Genomic DNA, 12,913 nt, shown 5'->3' on the forward strand with positions numbered 1-12,913 from the left:
CTTGAACACTAAGATCAGACCACAGCAGGAGGCAATTGCTTTTGGACAAGAATCAGGAAATAACCAAATGGATTTCCTCTATTTCTTCCTTCATTAGCAGCATGGCAAATGTCTTCATCCTTTTAGAAGAGAAATCTTCATTGGATTTTTATCCATAAACCAGTTTGGGGGGTAAAATTCGAGGTGGGAAACTTAACTTCTTAAATTGTGAAACTTTATAATAAAGATGAACATAATTTCTGCTGGATGAATGGAATAAATATCCCAATTTTTCTTTTTATTTTATATGCAATTGCTAATAGAGTTCCAAAGCACTTGAAGAATGTATATTTACTTTGTTTCCATTTGGTGATCTGAGAACAATTAAAAAGATCACACAGACTGATCAAAAATAGGATCCCATGGAAAAATGATACATGTAGCTATGGCTATGAGGAGATTGTTCCAAAGAAATTTTGAGAGAATGGAGGAGTTTCATTTTTATATAATCTCTCCTCAGAGGTGAGTACTTGACTTGTAATATACATCCAGTAAGTCTTTGCATAAATTATTTTAAATGCCAATTTCTAAATCATATGTAATATAAATAAATATATTAAACAGATCATACATCATCTATCTAAAAATAAACTTAGTTGAGTTGGTAGAAGGATAAGCATAATTATTAGAGCAAAACATCCAATAACCAGTAATTCCATTTCGACTTATTTAACAATGAGATTTCTAAGTGCTGAGATTAACAACCTTATTTGTTTTTCACAATAGTTCCGTGATTTAACTGCGTTATATATCCCTTTCTACGGACAAAGCCATGGTGTCTTTGAGAGGCAATTAATGCACCTATGATCAATCAACTATTTATAGCAGGCACTGGCAAATTTTTTCTATAAAGGCCCAAACAGTAAATATTTTAGGCTTTTTTGCACCATACAGTCACTGCTGCATCTAGGTCATTGTTACAACTACTCACCTCTGCTGTTGTAGCATGTAAACAGCCATAGACTATACACAAATAAAGGACTGTGGCTGTATTCCAATAAAACTTTACGGGCTGATATTTAAATTTTATATAATTTTCATGTCATGAAATACTACTACTCAGTTGATTTTTTCTCTGATCACTTAAAAATGTGAAACACATTCTTATTTCACAGGTTGCACTGAAAGAGCTGGATCTGGGGCAGAGGCAGTAGCTTTACCAAGCCCTGATAGAAGCGGCAGGCTCAGGAGTTAAACTTAGATTTTCTATCACAGCTCATGTTCTTTCCACTACACCATACGGATTTGTTTCATAATTGAGGAGATACCCTAGTCAGAGACTTGAAATCTGGAGAGTTTTACTGCTGTTCCTACTTTTAAAATTAAGTGTAAGACTCAAACATTTTCAGCTTCTGGATCCAAAAAGAAAGATAATCACTGGTGGTAGAGTAATTACCAAAGAGAGAGCCAATAGCAAGCCCAACGAACACTTCATTGTCAGCTAGAGGGTTCGGCTAAAAGTAAATTTAATACTCATTAAGAAATGAACATTGCTTTAATGCCACTTCAGAGGCTGGTAAATTGTAGCTAGCTCTAAGCAATTCAGGAAGCTGGCCCATTACTTTAAGGCTGGCATGTACTTACAAACAAAACCTTCAGAAGGCAGGAAGATCGGAAGAAGTCCCATTGTGGAAAGATGAAGTGTCCCCTGAAACAGCCCAGACTTGGAATTCCATCCCTAGCAAAGGCAATAGGCACGGTCATAAGTAGAAGAGGGAGTGAGTGTTGGTTGTACTGAAAATATGGCATGCCAACTTCATAAAGTACAGCTCCACAGAGGAAAGGTTTTGAGAATTGCACCTGCCCATGAAAATAGTGATTAAAAACACATTCTTATCAAGGTACATTTCATCATTTTTATATTTGTTCTTCCTCCCATTTCATGATTTATTACAACCCCTCTGAAGCATGAAGCTGAAATTCATCTCCTTAAACCTCTCTTCCCTGAGTGATTTTGTTGGGATAGAGTGGTTCCTAAGAGCTTAGCAATTGCCGGTGTGCTCTGGAATAAAACTGTCAGTGTGATTTAAAAATACATGTTGCAGAAAATAAGGAAACACATTTTAAAAACCTTGCCATTTCATCTTCTGTGGAAAACAAAGGCAATGAGAGAGTTGGAAATAATTTTTAGAAAGGCTTTGTTAATTGTAAGGCATTTACAACCTCAAAATCATGTCACAGTGCCACAGGAACTAGACGGTATCCAAGTGTCTCAGATCTAAAATAACAGGAGCTACTTGCCGAGGTGATAGATGACTTTAGAGAAGTGTACTTAGATAAGTAAACCAGTGAATGAAAGAAGGCAATGTGATTAACTACATATATATACTTAACATACACTTTTTTGGATACTTTGGTTTTTTTCTGAATTTTAGAATGCAAGGAGTTAATCCTCTTGCATAGTCCCCTTGTCTTTTTGTTCTGGCTCTTCTATGACATCATGAAATTGAAATATAGAAATTAACTCAAAATGCTAGCACTGTCTTCAAGTTGCTTTTAGTTTTATATCTGCCTAAAGGCTAACCTTGATGAACTTCCTCCTCTATGGGTTTGGTAGGTGAAACATAGAAGCTTGTGGGACAAAGTTTCATCAGAATAACATTAATATATCTCTGCTCATAATGAATATTCTCTGCTGCACTACTCGGAAAGGAAAGTGCTTACTCATGCAGTATTGTGAATGGATAAAGGAAGAAAGGAAGAAGGATTCTATGCAGAAGAGAGATTATTTTACTCCTGTCACTAAGATAGATAGGTACAGAGATAGATAGAATTTAAGTGTGTCCTCTAAGCAGACAGACAGGTATTTAAAATTTTGTAGACAACTTCTTGCCACCTCATTTTCATGAAACCTATAGAAGCTGTTTATTTGTGATAACACCATGGCAGACAGCAAGGAGTATGAGAACAGTTATTAGGAATTTGGTATAAAATATTATTTTATTTTACTGACATTGTAAATTTTTGGTAAGAAAAAGAAAATGCAACATATTAGGAAAGACACTGATTATTTCTAAAATAAAACTTCAAACACTTAAAGAGAAATCTGAGCTTGCTTTTTATAATACTAGGTTTTAAGGTTGAAATGGTTCTCAATGATTCCTAGCCAAGGTCTCGCAATGATGGTGTCATCAAATTTTCAGTATTTGCTCTCTGAGATATTTCCACGTAAGAAAACAGTGTATGTTTTAAACATTTTTGAAACCAATCATTTTTGTTGATTTTTAAAATCTAATAATTTTTCATTTTCTTAAATTATCAGCTACATTACTGAAATTTCCTGAGATAGTATGTTTGGACTTGAAACCCAGACGAATTTTTTTTCATATTAAATGTTTCAGAAATGACGAAGCTTCAATATGCGAAGCATACATACAGTTGCTAGGACAGCCACCTGGAAGATAGCTCATGTGTTGCTAAAGAGCACATCCAGCAAACGGACATGAAGTATATAATTCATGTAAAGATAAGGATTCAGGGGCTGCACAGCATTGCACTCACTGTAGCCCCCCTCCTTCCAACCCTGATTTTCCACCCTTTACCTGCCTTTACCTGCAGGACACTTTTGGGCTGAGCACCACATACTCTGTCTGAGCACTCTGCACATGAAATCTAGGAGGTCTTGTACCCTGGTTAATAGTGGGCTACCACAGACATTGCAGCTGGTATAAATGCATATGTCCAGGTCTTTAAAAATCTCCTTGGCTATGCTCAACTGTCATGGTAGACTAGAATGATGGATGCCACTCATGGTCTTCTTTATTACAAAGGGGCTTTTCTGGTGGGCCTTTAATAGTTCCACAGGGTCCAAGAATACAAGGAAGAGCCCACATGTGCTTACCCAGACCAGGCCACAGCTCCATCTGTAACCTCTAGCTTCTTTTTTTTTTTTTTTTTTTTTTTTTTTGAGACGGAGTTTCGCTCTTGTTACCCAGGCTGGAGTGCAATGGCGCGATCTCGGCTCACCGCAACCTCCGCCTCCTGGGTTCAGGCAATTCTCCTCCCTCAGCCTCCTGAGTAGCTGGGATTACAGGCACGCGCCACCATGCCCAGCTAGTTTTTGTATTTTTAGTAGAGACGGGGTTTCACCATGTTGACCAGATGGTCTCGATCTCTTGACCTCGTGATCCACCCGCCTCGGCCTCCCAAAGTGCTGGGATTACAGGCTTGAGCCACCGCGCCTGGCCCTCCCCTAGCTTCTTGACTTCCTAACCAAATGGACCAGTGTCTAGCCTTAGAACACCCCTTTTCTATCCACAGATAAACTGAAGACTCTGAGGTTCTAGAAGCCACCTGACAGAATTCTATAGAAGAGATATGCTTCCAGCCAACCTTAACAAGAAAGGAGGAATCTTCTGTGCAGCCTGTAGACCAGGACCTTTTGTTGTCAACTCCTTTCCAGCCATTACACATCTCACACTTATCCCAACTGACAACAACCTCAACCAGGGAAGCTATAGTTACTTATTCCTGAGATTTCTCACCTGCCTGTTCCAAGCATGAGGCAATTGTAAAAGCAGAAAAACAGAGCTTGATCAATGTCAGATACACAACGGAAAGAACCAAGCATTAGTATTTATTATACAGGTAAATAAATATTAATGTTAAAAAATTCCCTTCTGTAAATCAAAACAATTTTTCAACTTACTGTCATAAAATCTGTGATCTTGGTGAAATCACTGAACGATAAAGAACTTTAAAAATGTTTCTAAAATAAATTACATCTCTTTCCTAGATTTTGCTTTCTCCTGAGATTTTTCATAGAAATTTTAATTTGACCTTGGATAACAAGTTAGGATTGGCATTAAAAATGTACATTTTGCATGAGATAAAAATCAGATCACTTGTAATTCCAATTTTTAGTGTTTTCAAAATAATCATTAATATATGTCAATTACTTGTTAAAATAGTCCCCATTCTTTAAGTTATCTAAATACCTAAATAGTCTACTGGTAGAAAACTCATTCGGAAAGCACGAGATTTGAGGTTCAAGTCTATGAGACCAGGGCAATTCACAGGCAACAAATCAAGCATTACAAAGCTGATCTATTTAGACACTACTTGTCATGTCTGGGTAGACATCACAGGTACCACGAAAAACAGCAGAAAGAGCCAAGACTACAGGGCTACATTCTAGTTATTTGGTTACATACATACAGCCATGGTCTAGCAATTTAAGCGGTAGTATTTAATAAAAGAGAAAGCAAATTAAAACTGAGTTGTATTGATAAATGTGATTAACGCAATTTAAATTTCAAGGCTTTAATATTTTAATAGGCTTAGTCTTTTGTTCTTAGTCACATGCATAATTACTTTTCCTCTTTCTTTTGATTTAGTGACAGAAAAATATGAATAATCTCTGTAGAAAAATATACAGTGGGAAAAACTGATCTAAATGAGAATAAATGTTGCCACAGTCTTGTGGCTACATTGTATATGACCAAGTGCCACAATAAACCCTTATAATCTCACTGACTGTGGTTAAAAATAAACACCTTATTTCCTCTAAGTATGATGAAGCAAGAGAATGTTTATCTAGTTCGTTTTTAACTCTAATAGTTTCTGTCAAAATTGAAACAGGCAAAAAAATGTCCAACAATAAATCCTAGGACATAGGCTGGCTGCCACACAATTGTTTGTTTTCTCCCATTTTCTTAAGCACAGAATACACTCAAATTCCACAGAACAGGCAAAATTCAGTGGCTTCATAAGTAGTGTTTGAGAACATACTTCAATGGTTTATCACTGTCAAATTCAAAGGTTCTCAATAAAAGCGTATTAGAATCACCAGGAGAATAGCTTTAAAATACATATTTCACAAAAGATAAAGTATGCAAATCAATACATAGTATACTTACCTCCAATCCACTCTAGTTTGGTGACCTCTTAAACTCAAAAAGACCAATACAGGAATGCTATTTATGCAGGACTACTTGGAGATTCTCTCTCTCTCTCTCTCTCTCTCTCTCTCTCTCTCTCTCTCTCTGTGTGTGTGTGTGTGTGTGTGTGTGTGTGTGTGTGTGTCTCACATCCATGAAACACATCCATACACCAGCTTCTGCAGAGATCCCAGAGCCTGCCTTTCTGCAGAAGGCATGGTTAGAATGAGGATTTGCCAAGCATACTTCCTTCTGTTTCCTGGTGGTATGATCATCACTCTGGCCATGTTTTCCTCTCTTTCCCCTCATTCTGCCATGGAGCTTATAAGAGCCCAGACTGGCAAAGGCAGAGCCAGTGCTTGCCCATAATAATTTGGGGAATTCTGTGGCCTCATTCAGAAACCTTCAAACATTCATGGGTTTTGGTAGGCCATAGAGTGGAGTATAGGAAGGGGCCCAGATTTCTCTGAGCTGTTTTCCCAGGAAACATGGGTATCTAAATATCAGAAATGGCAGTTCTGTCTTAATAGTACCTCCTGTTCATGGACAAATTCTGTAAATTTTCATTTGTCAGGATAAGTACAGTCTATGAATACTTACTTATTATGCAGTTATACTTTCCTGTTTTTTTTTTTTCTTTTTCTTTTTTTTTTTAAATAACCTAATACTCTCCTCCAGAAAAATCAATCGCACTTAACATTGACTAACAGGATCTCCCCCTTTGGCTACACATTCGGATCACCTAGAGAGCTTTTTAATATACTGGTACTTGGGAACCACTCCCAAAGGTTTTACTTTGATTGCTTGAGGGTGTACCTCGGCATCTGGATTTTTTCTAATATCACCAAGGCCCTTTTTATTAACTTTTATTTTAGGTTCAGGGGTACATGTGCAGATCTGAAATACAGGTAAATTGCATGATGCAGGGGTTGGGTGTAGATTATTTTGTCACCCCCTGATAATAAGTCTAATGCCCAATAACTAATGAGGTAAAAGACCTCTACAAGGAGAACTACAAAACACTGTTCAAAGGAATTAGAGATGGCAGGTAGCTTTTCAACTCTTACCCTCCTCCCACCTTCCACCCTCAAGTAGGCCCTGGTAGATGCACTTCCCTTCTTTCTGTCCATGTGTACTCAAATTTTAACCCCCATTTATACGTCAGAACATGCAGTATTTGGTTTTCTGTTCTTGTGTTAGTTTGCTTAGGATAATGGCCTTCAGCTCCATTCATGTTGCTGCCAAGGGCATGATGTCATTCTTTTTTATGGCTGCATAGCATTCCATGGTATCCATGTACAGCCTTTTTAAAATCCAGTCTACCATTGATGGGCATGTAGATTGATTATGTCTTAGCTATCGTGAAGTGCTGCAATGAACATATGTGCGTATGTGTCTTTTTGTGACAGAATGATATCCATTCATACACACACACACACACACACACACACACGCACACACACACAGGATTCCTGGGTCCAATGGTAATTCTATTTTAAGCTCTTTGAGAAATCAACAAACTGCTTTCTACAATGGCTGAACTTTTTACATTACCACCAGCAGGGTATAAGCATTCCCTTTTCTCTACAACATTGCCAGCATCTGTTAATTTAATAGTAGCAATTCTGATATAAGATAATTTGCATTTTTCTAATAATTAGTAATGGTGAGCATTTTCAACAAAGTAGGCATGAAGGAACAGACCTCAAAATAATGAGTCATCTATGACAAACTCACAGTCAACATCATATTGAATGGAAAAAAGCTGGAAGCATTTACCCCGAAAACCTGCAGAAGACAAGGATGCCCATTCTCACCACTCCTATCCAACACAGTACTGGAAATACTAGACAGAGCAATCAGGCAAGAGAAAGAAATAAAAGGTATCCAAATAAGAAAAGAAAAAGTCAAACAATCCCTGTTTGCAAACAATATGATTCTACACCTAGAAAGCCCTACAGTTTCAGCTCCCTGATCTGATAAACAACTTCAGCTAAGTTTTAGGATATAAAATCAAGGTACAAAAATCAGTAGCATTCCTATACACCAATGTCCAAGCTGAAAGCCAAATCCATAATGCAATCCCATTCACAATAGCCACAAAAAGAATAAAATACCTAGGGATACAGCTAACCAAGGAGGTGAAAGACCTATACAACAAGAATTACAAAATGCTGCTCAAAGGAATCAGAAATGGCACAAACAAATAAAAAGTATTCCATGCTCAAAGATACAAAGAGTCAATATTACTAAAATGACCATACTGCCCAAAGCAGTTTACAAATTTCTATAAACTATCAATGCTATTTCTATAAACTATCAATGACATTCTTCAATTAGAAAAAAAAAACTATTTTAAAACTCAAATGGAACAAAAAAGAGCCCCAAAAGCCAAGGCAATCCTAAGCAAAAAGAACAGAGCTGAAGGCATCACATTACCTGACAAAAGTATACTATAAGACTAGAGTAACAAAATCTGCATGGTACTGGTACAAAAACAGACACATAGACCAATGAAATAGAATAGAGAGTCCAGAAACAAAGCCATGCACCAATAGCTATCTGACCTTCAACAAAACTGACAAAAATAAAAAATGGGGAAGGGACTCCCTATTCATATTCAATAAATGGTTCTGGGATAACTGGCTAGCCATGTACAGAAGATTAAAACTGGATTTCTTTTTTATACCATGTATAGAAATCAACTCAAGATGGATTAAAGACTTAAGTGTAAAACCTAAAACTATAAAAACCCTGGAAGATAATCATTCTGGACATAAGACCTGGCAAAGATTTTATCATAAAGATGCCAAAGCAGTTGCAACAAAAACTGACAAATGGGATCTAATTAAATTATAAGGCTTCTGCACAGCAAAAGAGCAAACAACCTACAAAATGGGAGAAAATATTTTTTCCCATTTTTCCCAAACTATTCATCCAACAAAGTTTTAGTATCCAGAAGGAACTTGAATTTACATGCAAAAAAACAAAACAAAACAAAACAAAATTTAGAAGTGGGCAGGAGACATGAAAGACATTTTTCAAAAGAGACATATACATGGTCAACAGCATATAAAAAAAGGCACCTGGATTTTAGAAAACTTTCTAAGTAATTCTAACGCAAAGCCAAGATTCTGAATCACTGCACTACGGAGAAAATATTCTGGCTGAGAGTGCAGGGAGTTTTTTTTTTTTTTTTAAGTGAGGAAATCAACATAATCTTGTGTTCTATTTCTGAAAGAGAAAAAAAGACACCTATTGCTCTAGGGGTAAATGATAGCCTAGTCACCTTAATTTAGAATTTGCAGCTTTGTTCACTGTTTTACAGTCTCCATGTTATTAATTTTCTGTTTCATAAACCTGACAAACCTAATTGTTAATTACCTACCATACAATCCACCCTCACAGCAACGGTTTCTCTCAGAACCCTCATCTGATATAAAGCTATAGTACAATACCCACTATATTAAATTTCAATTTAATTATCTTTATTACAGCATCACCTCCTTGGAGGAAATTATTAACTCTGAGATGGAGAGAAAGGTATTGCAGGGAGCCTTGCCCTAAAGCCTTGTGCTTCTATACAGGTTACAGTTGCAGGCTCAAGAGCAGCAATAAATTGGTTGAAAAAGGAGCTTCTCTGACATATCCTTGTCTCCCCATGATGTGATCCCTCAAAGGTCCCTACTGGCACACACAACATGAGTGGCATAAGAAATAGGTCCTTCACACACACAAAAATGCACGTTTGTGTATGTGTGTATGTGTGTGCACACTTCAGTTGAAATCAAAGAATGATTCTCAAATAATTAGCCCAGGTGAGAACAGGAAGCTGTCCATGGACAGTACGTATTCATCACACTGCAGTTAATCTTTTAAGAGTTATACTTCACCTAGCACTATATACATTAAAAATAAATAAATAAATAAAAAGCTTTGGGTGTCCTGCCTTAAAACTTTTATTACTTGAAGTGACTTTCAATGACTCTCTTTAAACTTGGTTTTAAAATTAAAAGAGCTAGAACCCTACAAGCTTCCCAAAAGTAACTGAATCCCTAAATAACACGAAGGGGCTTGAATCCCATGCAACTATGGTAGTAGGTGACTGAGAAAAAATAAACTAGAAAATGGGATCACAGAGCTCTGAGGCTGTGTTATTGAAACGAAACAATGAAATAAACTTTATTTCATTCCAGCATTTAAGTAACAGGTATTTACAAAAAGTCCTTTGGGATCAACTGTTGTCAGGAGTGAACTGTAACCATGCCACACACATGCCTCACCACTCCTGTTTTGGTTCTTTTTAAACGTGTTAGGAGGTTTAGGCACAGAGAAATTCATTTGTCCACATTTCAGACAATGGAGTCCAACATAAACAGACAATACCAGTGACACTTGAAATCTTCAGTGAATTGGGGTGATCAGTATGTAGCTAGGACACCAGCTTTAGCCTAAGTTGGACTTATCATAGGATACTGACATCTTTTGGGATCCTAGAGACGTGGCGGGGAGAGGGTTCAAACTAAGAATGCTCTTTGATGAGAAGTCATTTAGGGGGAGAACATTTTGAGACATTTAAGTAAACAGCCATAGAGGAAAGGGCATTTTGAGTACACAACGTGCCTTTAATTCACATAACCCCACCCTCTGCTTAGGGAGAGAGAGTTGTAACAAAGAGGAAAACTTGAATTAGATCTGATACTAAAATTTCTGTGACAGATCGGGGCAAAAGCGCCTTATCTATTGAGGGCTCTAACAAAGTGGAGATGAGCAGAAAACACTCTTTCCAGAATTAGTAAATACTGGAAGCTAGAGGAGGTAGGAAGTGGCTTCATGGCAACCCTGCTGCTGTGCCTTTCATGATCATTAATGGATCTGATGGAATGAGACAGTGGAAAACAGTGAGTATCGAGCAGTAGCTGACATGTCTGTATTAACGGGGGGAATTATGGGGGTATGAGAAGGGCTTGTTTTTATGATCAAATTGGTATGAACTGAGTAAAGACAGGTGATTATTTAATATTTAGAATCTAAGGAAGATTCTTCCTGAATTGTAAATTGGCAGCCTCACTGGGTACACTGTGTGATGCCCATAATCCCAGCACTTTGGGAGGCCCATGCAGGCAGGTAGCTTAAACTCAGGAATTCAAAACCAGCCTGGGAAACATGGTGAATCCTTCTCTCAACCAAAAATAGCAAAAAATAGGCGTGGAGGTGCATGTCTGTAGTCCCAGCTACCTAGGAGGCTGAGGTGGGAGGATCACCTGAGCCCAGGAGGTTGAGGCTGCAGTGAGCCATGATTGCCCCACTGCATTCCAGCCTGGGTGACATAGTAAGACCCTGTCTCAAAAAAATAAAATAAAATAAATGAATAAATAAATAAGTAAATCGGCAACCTACTTAGCCAAAATATACAATCTTTCTATTCTTTATTATTATTACAAATTTGTGCAACATGTTGCCTGTAGACATTTAATAAAATTTGCTCATTAATTGAGACCTATATGAACAACCAGTATCACGTTCCCATGGTTCCTTATTTGGGCTTTCCCCTGCTGTGCACAAAGGTTCTATATGGTTTTATTATATCCATCAGTCAGAGCTCAGTCAGGGAAATTGAAACAACCTGAGGAATTTCTAATGGAGGTAACAATACAGAAAACTGGTAACTCACTATTGGAAGACCTAAAAGAGCAAAAAGGAGACGGTCTGATCAGTAACTGCAAGATGATGCTTCTATCCTGTCAGTGACAAGAATAAAAGGTAAAATACTATTCGAGAGCTCGTGATCTCTGCGATTTAAGCTGCTGGATAATCTCCTGCTGCTGTCAGAGCCACCACTGCCACTACTTGGCAAGGCCATAGAAGTAACCTGCTTCTTCGGCTACTCTGCCTATACACTGCCTGAAGCCAAAAGGGGAGAAAATGTCCACAATCTTTAAACAAACAAACAAAAACCAACAAAACAAAACTTTAATATTGGGGTACTCGTGCAGGATGTGTGGGCCCATTACATAGGTCAACCTGTATCATGAGTATTTGTTGTACAGATTATTTCATCACCCAGTTAATAACCCTCTGGTTATTTTTCCTGACCTTCTCCCTCCTCCCTCCCATCACCCTGAAAGGCCCCAGTGTGTGTTGTTCCTCTCTATGTGTTCGCGTGTTCTCATCATTTAGCTGCCACGTATCCATGAGAACTTGTGGCTCCTACGGTGGCTTGCTGAGGATAATGGTCTCCAGCTCCTTCCATGTCGTGGTAAAAGACATCATCTCATTCTTTTTTATAAAATGTTCTCAATCTTATTCCCACCTTCCAATCTCTTCGTAGGACCTCCTGCCAGAAGAGTATAAGAAAGCTGCTTGGTCAGGAGGAAATCTTGTTAAAAATAAAGTTTGCAGACTTCCAGCCTGCTTCTAAGAGAGAAACACAGATGCACGCGCATGGAGCTGATAGACAAATAACCAGCCCATTGGGTTACACAACTCAAAGTTAAGCAGGAGGCCAACAATATTGCAACAGTCCTGTTAGATTAAATTCCATTGCCAAAGGGAATCTGTTTGGTAAAAATTATACGTGATTGTCTGCTACACAGTATAACAGGCAACCAGCAATTTTCTTGTTTTGTGATCCATAGAGTTAGCTTTAAAAGGCTTGCTTCTATTAACAAAAATTTTGATTAGAAAGCATTAATAAAAAGAAAATATACATAGTATATTACAACCAATACAGTTAATATGCATAATATATGTTTTATTAGATTAAGAAAAATTGCCAGAAAAGAAATCTAATGCTTGTCACAGGGCCAAATACAGTATCTGAGGATAAAATTTGATGAAAATAGCATTATGAAAATTCACTCTCATTAGATGATGGCTTTTTTATGTCAGCTCAATAACTTCCAGGAAATAAATGAAGACATTTTAAAAATCAAAGTGATACAATCATATAAGTGGTGCCTTATAAAAATTGCGAATGGTACAGTATACAGCTC

General features: G+C 37.5%; 1 long non-coding RNA gene across 1 annotated transcript in view; it reads right to left on the reverse strand.

Moving 5' to 3' along the window:
* Positions 1-12,662, reverse strand: part of LOC141584405 (uncharacterized) — a 133,945-nt gene extending 121,283 nt beyond the window's left edge. The window contains exon 1 of the long non-coding RNA XR_012517454.1: positions 1,624-12,662. This is a non-coding gene — a long non-coding RNA (uncharacterized LOC141584405). The remainder of the gene's footprint in view (positions 1-1,623) is intronic.
* Between the last annotated feature and the right edge of the window lie 251 nt (positions 12,663-12,913).

The sequence above is a fragment of the Saimiri boliviensis genome, chromosome 4, assembly GCF_048565385.1.
Source record: "Saimiri boliviensis isolate mSaiBol1 chromosome 4, mSaiBol1.pri, whole genome shotgun sequence".
Taxonomy (NCBI): domain Eukaryota; kingdom Metazoa; phylum Chordata; class Mammalia; order Primates; family Cebidae; genus Saimiri; species Saimiri boliviensis.